Raw genomic sequence first — 15,037 nt, forward strand, 5'->3', positions numbered from 1 at the left:
TTATCCTTTATTTATACCCACAAGGGTTCCGCAGCACCCAATTACAGAGTACATAAACAAATAATAAAAAAACAGCAACTTACAGATGACGATAATATAGGACAAGTACAGGGTAAATAAACATAACTACAACAACAGATGACACTGGAATAAGTATCAGGCGGCAGAAGACTGCTGGATTTGGTGCAGTTGAAGATTATTAAAGTAAGAAAGGATAAGCACATGAGGGAAGGGGGCCCTGCTCGTGAGAGCTTACATTCTAAAGGGGAGGGGAAGACAGACAGGGTTGACACAGATGAGGTACATAGAGAGCGTGGAACAGAAGGTTAGGATGAGATTTGGCTGGGTTTGGTGAAGAAGTGGGTCTTGAGAGCCCATTTGAAGTTTTGTAGAGAGGTGGAGAGTCTGAGGGGGAGCGGTAGGGAATTCCAGAGAAGTGGTGCAGCACGTGAAAAATCTTGGAGGTAGGAGTAGGAGGAAGTAATCCGTAGGCAGGAGAGTCAGCGTGCATTAGCAGAGCGAAGAGGACGGGTGGGAGTGTAAAAGGATACAAAGTCAGAAATGTAGATGGGAGAGGAGTGGGTGAGGGCTTTGTAAGTGAGTGTGAGAAGCTTGAATTGGATTCTGAAAGGGAAGGGAAGCCAGTGAAGGTCTTGTAAGAGAGCAGAGGTGGACGTAGTGTGTTTGGTGAGGAAAATGAGCCGGGCAGCAGCATTGAGAATAGATTGGAGTGGAAAGAGGTATTTGTCAGGAATGCCAGTCAGGAGGAGATTACAGTAGTCCAGTCTTGAGATGACCAGTGAGTGGATAAGAGTCTTAGCTGATACCAGCATTTTACCCCAAATCATATTGGCATCTAGAATGGACTTTAGCGTGAGATCTGGAAACGCAAGTTACTATCGGAACAGGCCCACAGTACCAGAGTTCAAGTTAAGTAAGGATCGTGTGTGGGTGTGTATAAAAGCGGTAGAGAAGTGACCGTCAGAGCCATGCCGCAGTGTTCCGTCTAAGGTGTCAGTCCTATCAGTCTCAGGCAAAGAGGACAGAACCCTTTGCATATAACTACTCGCTTGTAAGAAGGGGAATAGGGGGATCACCAAGGACGGAAATAGTTCCATTATTCGGGAATGCATGAGCAGCACCAAATTCTCTTTGCACAAGAGTTGATGGACATACTTAAGGCCTCCTTTATACCAAGTATGAAATACCTGAGAAGTATAGGCCCTCATTCCGAGTTGTTCGCTCACTAGCTACTTTTAGCAGAAATGTAAACGCAAAGCCGCCGCCCTATGGGAGTGTATCTTAGCATAGCAGAATTGCTAACGAAAGATTAGCAATTCTGCTGTTATTTCCTTGCAGTTTCTGAGTAGCTCCAGACTTCCTCCTAGATCACCTCAGTCTGTTTAGTTCCTGGTTTGATGTCACAAACACGCCCAGCGTCCGGCCAGCCACTCCCCCGTTTCTCCAGCCACTCCTGCGTTTTTACCTGGCACGCCTGCGTTTTTTAGCACACTCCCTGAAAACGGCCAGTTTCCGCCCAGAAACACCCACTTCCTGTCAATCACACTACGATCAGCAGAGCGATTGAAAAGCTTTGTTTGCCCGTGAGTAAAATAGCATAGTTTTGTGTAAAAATACTTAGCGCGTGCGCCCTGCTGTGCATACGCATGCACAGAACTGCCGGATTTTAGCCTATTAGCAATTCTGCTAAAAATAGCAGCGAGCGAACAACTCGGAATGAGGGCCATAGTGTGGTTCAAAGTCAGGGTTACCCCAAAGAGGCAAAAATAAAGAGGTCTGTTGGGACAGATGCAATTTAGAACGCACCATCCTCCATGCCAAACAGGTAGATAAGAGGACATTATCTTTTATAGATGTCGGCATGGAGTGTGGTGTAGTGTGTAATAAGGACACTAAGTTCCAGTTTGGTGCGAAAGTTTGCTCTAATTGTAGGTTACCGACTTACCGTAAACATTGCGTCCGTTAATCCAGTCCAAAGCAATCCTATAATTTGTTGCCAATGCATAAGTGTGCAGGCATGGTAAGTTTAGGCCACCCAGGGTTCTTGGTTGTTGTCATTAAATAAAGGAAATCCTTGGCCGCTTAGCTGACCAAATAAATTTGGTCAACGCTTTATTTAGTTGGGCAAATGTACTTTTAGGCGGGATCAATGGAAGCATTTGTAATATATATCAAATGCGTGGAAAACTAATCATTTTATATAAATGGCAGCGGCCACTGTACGTCAAAGGGAGGTGGGCCCACTTAGAAAAATCTGTGTAGGTCCTAGTAAGTAATGAAGAAAAGTTTAATGTATATAACTTGGAGGGATGATTATGGATTTTGATACCTAATACAATCATCAAGAGCCCACTGAAATGGAAATGAGGGGTCCCAACCCAATTTAGCAGAGGAAAAGAAGGCCAAGGCTTCGGTCTTGGAATGGTTCATTTTAAACCCAGATACTATTTCAAAGGAATCTAAAATGGAGATTAAATGTGGCAGTGCAGTGTGGGGGTTACTAAAATAAAGCAGGATATCATCAGTGAATGCAGAAAATGTAAGTTCCAAGTGGGCCAGTTTAATACCATGACAACTATTTTCTTTCTGGAAGTGGCAAAAAAGAGGGTCCAAAGCCAAGTTAAATAGGAGCGGGGACAAAGGACAACCCTGTCTTGTGCCTCGATGTAGTTGAAAATAGCGGGTGTTATGGGCATTAATTGTTAAAAAAAGCCAGAGGCTTTTGATATAAGGTGTGAAATATAAGTAAGAAATCAGAGCCAAACTCCTGATGTTGAAGGATTCTACCTAGATGATCCCAGGAGACCCTATCAAATGCCTTATCAGCATCACAGCTGAGGACTATGTTTCCTGTATCCAGGGAACTGTGTGTCTTGATCATGGCCGCCAATCGTGAGTGGACATTATGAACTGAATGTCTATTACACAGAAAACCTGTCTGAGCAGGATGTAATAATTTAGGCAGAACCAACTGAAGACGGGAGGCAATCATTTCTGTAAAAATCTCGAAATCCTGGTTCAAAAGAGAGTTTGGTCTATAGGGGGAGATCAAAGTGGGGTCCCTATTCGGTTTGGGGAGGACAATTACCCTGGCTGTGTTAAAATCAGGTGGGGCCGAGTGACCTGTAATAGAATTATAGAGTTTGGAAAGATGTTCTCTTATGTACGGGGACAGAAGTTTGTAGTACGCGGCAGAAAGGCCATCAGGTCCTGGGGTTTTCCCATTGGGTAAGGATTTAATAGCTGCCTCCAGCTCTGCATCTGTGATGGAGGAACTAAGAGCTTTCCTGTCATTCGCTGAAAGGGTAGGAAGACCAGCAGTAGTCAAAAATTCCAAGCCCTTGGTGGGTTGATCCGGAGGTGCAATATATAAATTTTAAAAAAATTCAAGAAAAACATCACTAATTGCATCCTGGGTTAATGTCAGTGAACCCTGGGTATTTCAAATAGACGGTATGTGTTTAGGGGCAGAGGAAGCTTTCACCAAGTTTGCTAACAATTTTCCGGGGCAATTACCCCATCTGAGATATTTATTGGACTGAAACGATAAGAACAATTTGGCCTGCTCAGCACAAAGGGTATCATGGTCCGATTTTGCATCCCTGTAATAATCTGTTAGCTTCAGATGGATTTGTTAATAACTGAGAATATGACGAGACAACTCTTTGGGTCGCATGGGATAATCTGTCCAGAAACTGTTTTTTCCTAAAAGCCACATAAGATAGTATATGGCCCCGAAGAACCAGTTTCGAAGTCTGCCAGAAAAGGTTTAAGTAATCAGAATGAACACTATTGTCGTGAGAATAGTTGTGAAAGGATTGGGTAAAGTGAAGATTGAAGTCATTAGAGGAAGCCAGGTAGTCTGGAAAGCGCCAGTTGCTGGAATTGATGCGGGGAGTTGTCAGGGCAAGTGTAAGGGTGATGGGAGCGTGATCAGACACAAGAATTTTAGCTATAGTCAAGTCTTCAACTCTATGAACCAGTGAACCTGATATCAACCAATAGTCTAGTTGGGAGAATAATTTATGGGGGTGGGAGAAAAAGGTGTATTCTCTAGAGTCAGGATGTAGGAACCTCCAGGGATCCAATATTTGTAATGAATCTAATAAGAGTGACAAGGTGGATGGAGCTGATCTACTCAGCCCTGACTGTCTGGGCCCACCCGATACATCTAGGGAAGGATCAAAAACTACATTCAGGTCACCCCCATGATTAAAGAGCCTTCCGTCCAGCCTTGTAAGTTAACAAAAAGATCTAAAAAAATGATATATTTGGCCCATTGGGGGTGTAAATGCACGCTGGTCAATATCTACCTTCAAAAACAAAAACCTCCCTTCAGGATCTATCCATTCATCCCGAATCATATAATGTAAAGATTTATTAAACAGGATGAGCACACCTCGAGTTTTTGTAGTATAAAAGGAACATCTATAATCGCTAATCCAAGTATCTCTGACTCTGTTAGCGTCTGTAAGTCGCCAGTGTGTCTCTTGTAATAAGGCAACGTCCGGATAAAACTTTTTAAGATGACTCAAAAATGTTTTCCTCTTAATTTGAGTGTTCAAGCCCTCCACGTTCCAAGAGACCAGTTTAAGGGAGGTCTAAAGAGTCATCTTTGGAGACACCAGGAGCAATAGGCCCCCGACATTATCCAATACCCAGTCTGATGGAACGTGGAAGGGGAACTAAAAAACAAGCATCAGGAAAAGGTACATGCGATAAACAAAAAATACTAACTGGACTGCAATACATGTAAGTGCTACAGTAACATATAACAATAGCCAACTGTCAAATAGTTTTGTAATTTTTTGAGCCCAGTATGACAGTTTGGAGAACCGTCGCAATATAGGAAAATTACTATGAAGATTAGAAAAAAAGGAAAGAGTGAGGTACAGAGGAATTTTAAAAGCATATTTTTATTTATTTATTTGAACTACACAGATAGTTTTCTACCTTTGAGCTCAGGTAGGTCTTATTTTTTGATGGGGTTCAATGCCTTATAATAGTTAGCACAGATAAATCAGGACATTGTCTAGTTATGGTAAGTTAAAAAAAAAGATTTTATTATTATAGAACAGATCTGATTAAAGAATCTCATCCCCATCAGTTTCCTGACTGCTGTACTTTAAAATATAAAATAAAGTAACAAAATCGGTAAAACTGTGAAACGCTATGAAAATGTGGTTTTATGGTTACCTAACAGTGGCGTAACTACTGCCCCCGCAGCCCTCGCGGTGCCTTGGGGGCGAGGGGCTGCGGGGGCGCCACTGATTTACAGCAGACTGACATGCGGACGAGCGTCCGCATGTCAGTCTGCGGGTCTCCTTCCCTCCGCCGCTTGTTGGAGGGACACGGAGGGCACAGCGCGCCTCCCTGTGTCCCTCCTGCATCATCTCCGGCGGCCGCGGGTCTAATAGGGGGAAGTGCCGTCCGTGAGCTCTAATTGGCTCACGAACCGGCACTTCCCCCTATTAGACCCGCGGCCGCCGGAGATGATGCAGCAGGAGGGACACAGGAGAGGCGAGCTGTGCCCTCCGTGTCCCTCCAAAAAGCGGCGGCGGCGGGGGAAGAAATATCTGGCACTGGGGGCATATATGGCACTGGGGGAGGGGGGGGGGAATATCTGGCACTGGGGCATATCTGGCACTGGGGGGAATATCTGGCACTGGGGGGGGGGGATATCTGGCACTGGGGCATATATGGCACTGGGGGGGAATATCTGGCACTGGGGGCATATATGGCACTGGGGGGGAATATCTGGCACTGGGGACATATATGGCACTGGGGGCATATCTGGCACTGGGGGCATATGTGGCACTGGGGGGGAATATCTGGCACTGGGGGCATATGTGGCACTGGGGGGGGGGGGGGCTATATTTGGCACTGGGGCATGTGAGTACCTGGCACCGTGGGGGAATATCTGGCACTGGGGACATATGTGGCACTGGGAGCACAGCCCTAGCAACATGGACTACCTCCTAGCAACGAGCATGACACCCAGTGCACGAAACACCTGGCAACGAGCATGACACCCAGTGCATGAAACACCTGGCAACGAGCATGACACCCAGTGCATGAAACCCCTGGCAACGAGCATGACACCCTGAGCATGAAAACCCCTGGCACCGTGCATGGAACCAAGAGCATGAAAACCCTGGCAACGAGCATGACACCCAGTGCATGAAACCCCTGACAACGAGCAGGTAATTGAAAAGTAATTAGAAGCCTTACTGTAGGACTTAATGTGTAATGGGCATTACGGTGTGTGGCATAATGTATCACGGACATTGCGGTGTGTGTCATAATGTGTCACAGGCATTACGGTGTATGGTATACTATATCGCGGGCATTGTGATATGTGGTATAATGTCTCAGGGTCATTGCAGTGTGTGGCATAATGTATCACGGACATTGCGGTGTGTGTCATAATGTGTCAGGCATTACGGTGTGTGGTATACTATATCACGGGCATTGTGGTATGTGGTATAATGTCTCAGGGTCATTGCAGTGTGGCATAATACATAACGGGCATTGCGGTGTGTGGCATAGGGTATAACGGGCAGGGCATTGCGGTATGTGTCACAGGCATTACGGTGTATGGTATACTATATCACGGGCATTGTGGTATAATGTCTCAAGGTCATTGCAGTGTGTGGCATAATGTGTCACAGGCATTGTATGTGCTATAATGTATCGGGCATTGTTTGTGCTATAATGTATCGGGCATTGCAGTGTGTGGCATAATGTATCACGGACATTGCGTTGTGTGTCATAATGTGTCACAGACATTGTATGTGCTATAATGTATCAGGGGCATTGCAGTGTGTAGCATAATGTATAACGGACATTGCGATTCCTGTCATAATGTGTCACAGGCATTACGGTGTGTGGCATAATGTGTCACAGGCATTACGGTGTGTGGCATAATGTGTCGGGGGCATTACAGTGTGTGCATATTGTGTCATGTGCATTATTGTGTGCGGCATAATGTCTAAGGGCCATTGCAGTATGTGGCATAATGTATACTGGGCATTACTATAAGGAGGAAAAATGACAAATAATGTAAGGGGCATGAATCAGGATTATTTTTCTTTCCTGTGGTGGCCAACGTATGGGCGTGCAGGTTGCAAAACTGGGGTATAAGGTAGTCTTTTCCTGCAATGCAACGCCCCTGTATGCGAAACCATGCCCATTCCAACGAAACCACGCCCCTTTTTTTGACGCGCGCGCCGAAGGCGCGTGCATATTTATCCCTTTCTTGCTCCCAATTATGGAGCATGAAGGGGGGGGGGGGGGGGCGCCGAAGAATTTTTTGGCTTGGGGGAGAAAAATTTCTAGTTACGCCACTGTTACCTAACATTCACTGTTTGCTGAATCTGCCATTGTTCCTTTTAATAATTAACTCAGACTGCTTATTTTAACCACTTGATCCATTTTAAACAAGCTGAGCAATTTTTGATGCCCTTTCCCTATTTGAAATAATAACTATGCAAATCAAAATGTTACAGCTTTAATCAGGCATAGTGCTAGGGGTAGAGACAGTGGGGAGCGTAGTGGGTCTGACAAATAGCAAATGCAAGTTATGGGCGACATCTAATTAGCTGAGGTCAATTAACGCAGCTTCTGGATTCGCTGGGGGCACCCGAAGCATAATCCACAATAAGCAGCCAATGGATCAGCGATAACACAAATAATCCTAGATCCTATGTATCATCCGACAACAGGACCCTTTTTGGCTCCCCCCAAAAAAGTGTTCAGTAATTAGATAGCTAATTGGATAGCTTGGACATCAGGGCTAATTGGATACCCTTCTAAGTAGTATTTCAGGGTTTTTTTCCAGCAAATTGAACTCCAGTCAAAGATATATTGGCAGTTATCCTATTAGCCCCGCTAATTTTTCGGATGTAAAAAAATGGCTAATTTCACAATTTCAGCTCAATAGTGACTACTGGGCGATCAGAGGTTCTCAAATGCTGTCCTCAGGGCACGCCAATGGTCCAGGTTTTACGTTTAACCATGCTTGGCCTCAGGTGACTTAATTTGCACTGCATTCAATTTGATTAAACCATCTGTGTTTAGCCATGGATATATAGTACATACCTAAAACCTGGACTGTTGGTGTGCCTTTAGGACCACGTTTGAGAACGTCTGGGCTATCCTATTCTAGCCCATTTTTTGCATCCTAAAAATTCCCATTTTCGGGGTATAACACATGGGATCCGGGATAACGTCCTGGATCCATGTGCAATAATGGCTCTGAGGGCTGCCTTATCCAGTGCCGGCATTGGGGGATCAGGATGCCGGCGAACCTATGAGCAGAGGTAAATTGACGCTGCTAATAGGATATGCCCCATTGTCTTGTGTATTATCTTTCATTTACAGTAAATGATACCTTTTGTGTGCACAATATTTATTTTCATCTACCATGGGGTATTTATAGAAATGACACAACACACACTGAGGAAAGGATGGGGGCTGGCAGTATAATAGAAATTAAGAAACTTCAATTTTGTATGATATTTAGGGGAGAATTCAATGAGCCACGGTAAATTATATATCATTTTAGCAGTGTCAGTCTGCGGGGCAGATGTACTAAGCCTTGGAGAGTGATAAAGTGGATGGAGATAAAGGGGACTATTTACTAAGACTTGGACGGAGACAAAGTAGATGGAGATAAAGTACCAGCCAATCAGCTCCTGACATTTTTCAAACACATCCTGTGACATTGCAGTTAGGCCGACTTTATCTCCATACAAGGCTTAGTAAACAGACCATAAAGTACCAACCAACCAGCTCCTAACTGTCATTTTTCAATCACAGCCTGTAACATGGAAGTTAGGAGCTGATTGGCTGGTACTTTATCTCTCTCCACTTCATCAGTCTCCAAGGATTAGTACATCTCCCCCTTATTACATAATTAACATGAATAGACATGAATGTTGCATCATAATGAAAATTAAATAAAGATAATACAATGACAAATTGTGTAGGAAATCACTGAAGCATTCTGCCTAGCAATTTTTTGGGGAAAAAATAGGATTTTAATACCTACCGGTAAATCCTTTTCTCTTAGTCCGTAGAGGATGCTGGGGTCACCATTAGAACCATGGGGTATAGACGGGATCCGCAGGAGACATGGGCACTTTAAGACTTTGAAAGGGTGTGAACTGGCTCCTTCCTATATGCCCCTCCTCCAGACTCCAGTTATAGGAACTGTGCCCAGGGAGACGGACATTTCGAGGAAAGGATTTATTGTTAAACTAAGGTGAGATTCATACCAGCTCACACCTCAAGCATGCCGCACAACATGACATTCAACAGAACATAGGCCAAGGGCATGAACAATTGCAGCAACATGCTGACAATAAACGTAACACAACATATGTGTAACCAGAACTACTAACTGCAGATACATTACGCATTGGGACGGGCGCCCAGCATCCTCTACGGACTAAGAGAAAAGGATTTACCGGTAGGTATTAAAATCCTATTTTCTCATACGCCCTAGAGGATGCTGGGGTCACCATTAGAACAATGAGATTACTCCAAAGTTCTAGAACGGGTGGGAGAGTGCGGACGACTCTGCAGCACCGATTGACCGAACTTAAGGTCTTCATCGGCCAAGGTGTCAAACTTGTAGAACTTTGCAAAAGTGTTTGACCCCGACCAAGTAGCTGCTCGGCAAAGTTGCAATGCCGAGACCCCCCGGGCAGCCGCCCAGGATGAGCCCACCTTCCTAGTGGAATGGGCATTCACTTATTCCGGTAATGGTAATCCAGCCGTGGAATGGGCCTGCTGAATCGTGTTACAGATCCAGCGCGCTATGGTCTGCTTGGAAGCAGGATACCCAACCTGGTTGGGAGCATACAGGACAAACAGAGCCTCTGTTTTCCTAATATGAGCCGTTCTGGCGACATAAATCTTCAAAGCTCTGACCACATCCAGAGATTTTGACTCAACGAAGGCGTCAGTAGCCACAGGAATCACGATAGGTTGGTTTATGTGGAAAGAGGAAACCACCTTCTGTAAAAATTGCTGACGCGTCCTCAATTCAGCTCTATCTTCATGGAAGATCAAATAATAAGAATTTACTCACCGGTAATTCTATTTCTCGTAGTCCGTAGTGGATGCTGGGTACTCCGTAAGGACCATGGGGAATAGACAGGCTCCGCAGGAAACTGGGCACTCTTAAAAGAAAGATTAGGTACTACATCTGGTGTGCACTGGCTCCTCCCTCTATGCCCCTCCTCCAGACCTCAGTTAGGGAAACTGTGCCCGGAAGAGCTGACATTACTAGGAAAGGATTTGGAATCCAGGGTAAGACTCATACCAGCCACACCAATCACACTGTACAACTTGTGATAACTATACCCAGTTAACAGTATGAACAACAACTGAGCCTCATTTAACAGATGGCTCATAACAAAACCCTATAGTTAAGCAATAACTATATACATGTATTGCAGAAAGTCCGCACTTGGGACGGGCTCCCAGCATCCACTACGGACTACGAGAAATAGAATTACCGGTGAGTAAATTCTTATTTTCTCTTACGTCCTAGTGGATGCTGGGTACTCCGTAAGGACCATGGGGATTATACCAAAGCTCCCAAACGGGCGGGAGAGTGCGGATGACTCTGCAGCACCGAATGAGCAAACTCAAGGTCCTCCTCAGCCAGGGTATCAAACTTGTAGAATTTTGCAAAGGTGTTTGATCCCGACCAAGTAGCAGCTCGGCAAAGTTGTAAAGCCGAGACCCCTCGGGCAGCCGCCCAAGAAGAGCCCACCTTCCTCGTGGAATGGGCTTTTACTGATTTAGGATGCGGCAGTCCAGCCGCAGAATGAGCCTGCTGAATCGTGCTACAGATCCAGCGAGCAATAGTCTGCTTAGAAGCAGGAGCACCCAGCTTGTTGGGTGCATGCAGGATAAACGGGCGAGTCGGTTTTCCTGACTCTAACTGTCCTGGAAACATAGATTTTCAGGGCCCGGACTACGTCCAGCAACTTGGAATCCTCCAAGTCTCGAGTAGCCGCAGGCACCACAATAGGTTGGTTCAAATGAAACTCTGATACCACCTTAGGGAGAAATTGGGGACGAGTCCTCAATTCTGCCCTGTCCATATGGAAAATCAGATATGGGCTTTTACAGGACAAAGCCGCCAATTCTGACACACGCCTAGCTGAGGCCAAGGCCAACAGCATGACTACCTTCCACGTGAGATACTTCAACTCCGCGGTCTGAAGTGGCTCAAACCAATGTGATTTTAGGAAATCCAACACAACGTTGAGATCCCAAGGTGCCACTGGAGGCACAAAAGGGGGCTGAATATGCAGCACTCCCTTAACAAACATCTGAACTTCAGGCAGTGAAGCCAGTTCTTTCTGAAAGAAAATAGACAGGGCCGAAATCTGGACTTTTATGGATCCCAATTTTAGGCCCATAGTCACTCCTGACTGTAGGAAGTGCAGAAATCGACCCAGCTGAAATTCCTCTGTTGGGGCCTTCCTGGCCTCACACCAAGCAACATATTTTCGCCATATGCGGTGATAATGTTTTGCTGTCACATCTTTCCTAGCTTTAATCAGCGTAGGAATGACTTCATCCGGAATGCCCTTTTCCATTAGGATCCGGCGTTCAACCGCCATGCCGTCAAACGCAGCCGCGGTAAGTCTTGGAACAGACAGGGCCCCTGCTGTAGCAGGTCCTGTCGGAGCGGCAGAGGCCAAGGGTCCTCTGAGATCATTTCTTGTAGTTCCGGGTACCAAGTTCTTCTTGGCTAATCCGGAACGATGAGTATAGTTCTTACTCCTCTCTTTCTTATTATCCTCAGTACCTTTGGTATGAGAGGAAGAGGAGGGAACACATAAACCGACTGGTACACCCACGGTGTCACTAAAGCGTCCACAGCTATCGCCTGAGGGTCCCTTGACCTGGCGCAATATCTTTTTAGCTTTTTGTTGAGGCGGGACGCCATCATGTCCACCTGTGGCCTTTCCCAACGATTTACAATAAGCTTTAAGACTTCTGGATGAAGTCCCCACTCTCCCGGGTGGAGGTCGTGCCTGCTGAGGAAGTCTGCTTCCCAGTTGTCCACTCCCGAAATGAACACTGCTGACAGTGCTAGCACGTGATTCTCCGCCCATCGAAGAATCCTTGTGGCTTCTGCCATCGCCATCCTGCTTCTTGTGCCGCCCTGTCGGTTTACATGGGCGACCGCCGTGATGTTGTCTGACTGAATCAGCACCGGCTGGTTTTGAAGCAGGGTTACTGCTTGACTCAGGGCATTGTAAATGGCCCTTAGTTCCAGAATATTTATGTGTAGGGAAGTCTCCTGACTCGACCACTGTCCTTGGAAGTTTCTTCCCTGAGTGACTACCCCCCAACCTCGGAGGCTTGCATCCGTGGTCACCAGGACCCAGTCCTGAATGCCGAATCTGCGGCCCTTCGAGAAGATGAGCACTCTGCAGCCACCACAGCAGAGACACCCTGGCCCTCGGGGACAGGGTGATCAACCGATGCATCTGAAGATGCGATCCGGACCACTTGTCTAACAGATCCCACTGAAAGATCCTTGCATGGAACCTGCCGAAGGGAATTGCTTCGTAAGAAGCTACCATCTTTCCCAGGACTCGCGTGCAGTGATGCACCGACACCTGTTTTGGTTTCAGGAGGTCCCTGACCAGAGATGACAATTCCTGGGCCTTCTCCTCCGGGAGAAACACCTTCTTCTGTTCTGTGTCCAGAATCATGCCCAAGAACAGTAGACGCGTCGTAGGAATCAGCTGCGACTTTGGGATATTCAGAATCCAGCCGTGCTGTTGTAGCACTTCCCGAGATAGTGCTACTCCGACTAACAACTGCTCCTTGGACCTCTCCTTTATAAGGAGATCGTCCAAGTACGGGATAATTATAACTCCCTTCTTCCGAAGGAGTATCATCATTTCGGCCATTACCTTGGTAAATACCCTCGGTGCCGTGGACAGACCAAACGGCAACGTCTGGAATTGGTAATGACAGTCCTGTACCACAAACCTGAGGTACTCCTGGTGAGGGGGGTAAATGGGGACATGTAGGTAAGCATTGATGTCCAGTGACACCATAAAATCCCCCTCTTCCAGGCTTGCAATAACCGCCCTGAGCGATTCCATTTTGAACTTGAACTTCCTTATATAAGTGTTCAAGGATTTCAAATTTAGAATGGGTCTCACCGAACAGTCTGGTTTCGGTACCACAAACATTGTGGAATAGTAACCCCGTCCCTGTTGAAGGATGGGAACTTTGATTATCACCTGCTGAAGGTACAGCTTGTGAATTGCCGCCAGTACTACCTCCCTTTCTTTGGGAGCAGCTGGCAAGGCTGATTTGAGGTAACGGCGAGGGGGAGACGCCTCGAACTCCAGCTTGTATCCCTGAGATACCACTTGTAGAACCCAGAGATCCACCTTTGAGCGAACCCACTGGTCGCTGAAGTTCTGGAGATGCGCCCCCACCGCACCTGGCTCCACCTGTGGAGCCCCAGCGTCATGCGGTGGACTTAGTGGAAGCAGGGGAGGATTTTTGTTCCTGGGAACTGGCTGTCTGGTGCAGCTTTTTCCCTCTACCCCTGCCTCTGGGCAGAAAGGACGCGCCTCTGACCCGCTTGCCTTTCTGAGGCCGAAAGGACTGTACTTGATAATACGGTGCTTTCTTAGGCTGTGAGGGAACCTGAGGTAAAAAAGTAGACTTCCCAGCTGTTGCTGTGGATACGAGGTCCGAGAGACCGTCCCCAAACAATTCCTCACCCTTATAAGGCAAAACCTCCATGTGCCTTTTAGAATCAGCATCACCTGTCCATTGCCGAGTCCATAATACTCTCCTGGCAGAAATGGGCATTGCATTAATTCTAGATGCCAGCCGGCAAATGTCCCTCTGTGCATCCCTCATATATAAGACGACGTCTTTAATATGCTCTATGGTTAGCAAAATAGTATCCCTGTCAAGGGAATCAATGTTATCTGACAGGGAATCAGACTAAGCAGCTGCAGCACTACACATCCATGCCGAAGCAATTGCAGGTCTCAGTATAGTACTTGAGTGTGTATATACAGACTTCAGGATAGCCTCCTGCTTTCTATCTGCAGGCTCCTTTAAGGCGGCCGTATCCTGAGACGGCAGTGCCACCTTTTTTGATAAGCGCGTGAGCGCCTTGTCCACCCTAGGGGATGTTTCCCAACGTAGCCTGTCCGTTGGGAAGCCATCATGTCCACTTGAGGAACTCCCCAACGACCTGTCACCTCTGCGAAGACTTCTTGGTGGAGTCCCCACTCTCCTGGATGGAGATCGTGTCTGCTGAGGAAGTCTGCTTCCCAGTTGTCCACTCCTGGAATGAAAATTGCTGACAGAGCGCTTGTATACTTTTCGCCCAGCGGAAAATCCTTGTGGCTTCTGCCATCGCCGCTCTGCTTTTCGTTCCGCCCTGACGGTTTATGTACGCTACTGCTGTTACATTGTCCGACTGGATCAGTACAGGCAGACCTCGAAGAAGATGTTCCGCTTGTAGTAGGCCGTTGTAAATGGCCCTTAACTCCAGAACGTTTATGTTGTTGCCATATAGGTAATTGTCCGCACTTAGTATAATATTAGGGCAATGGATATTGTCTGAATTAAAATAATTCATTATAAATAAGTGATGTAACCATAGTGTATAGTGGATATATATAGTAAGGAATAGATATGAAATAAGTTTGAATGTATGAGGTAATGTTTAGCTGATTTAAGAAATTAGTTTTGTATATGTGTTTGTATAGATATACTGTATATTTGTGTTTTACTGCAAGATGGTAAAACAGTGTAGGGAACAGGTTTATTCTGCTCTAGCCATAAATAAGGCTAGAGAGGTCACAGTAAGATCAAGAGTCATTGTAGAGAAAAGGTATTAGGCCATAAATGATAATAGATGTGTGACAGAGCTCTGTTGGTCATTGGAATCCACAGGTGTGCTTACAGTAGATCAGAATCAAGATTTGCAATGGGCAAT

The 15,037-nt window shown here is 46.1% G+C and overlaps 1 protein-coding gene across 3 annotated transcripts in view; it reads right to left on the reverse strand.

The window, feature by feature from the left end:
- Nucleotides 1-15,037, reverse strand: part of LOC134920292 (uncharacterized) — a 265,262-nt gene that overhangs the window by 51,386 nt on the left and 198,839 nt on the right. The gene's annotated exons all lie outside the window — the stretch shown is intronic.

The sequence above is a fragment of the Pseudophryne corroboree genome, chromosome 1 (assembly GCF_028390025.1).
Source record: "Pseudophryne corroboree isolate aPseCor3 chromosome 1, aPseCor3.hap2, whole genome shotgun sequence".
Classification (NCBI taxonomy): domain Eukaryota; kingdom Metazoa; phylum Chordata; class Amphibia; order Anura; family Myobatrachidae; genus Pseudophryne; species Pseudophryne corroboree.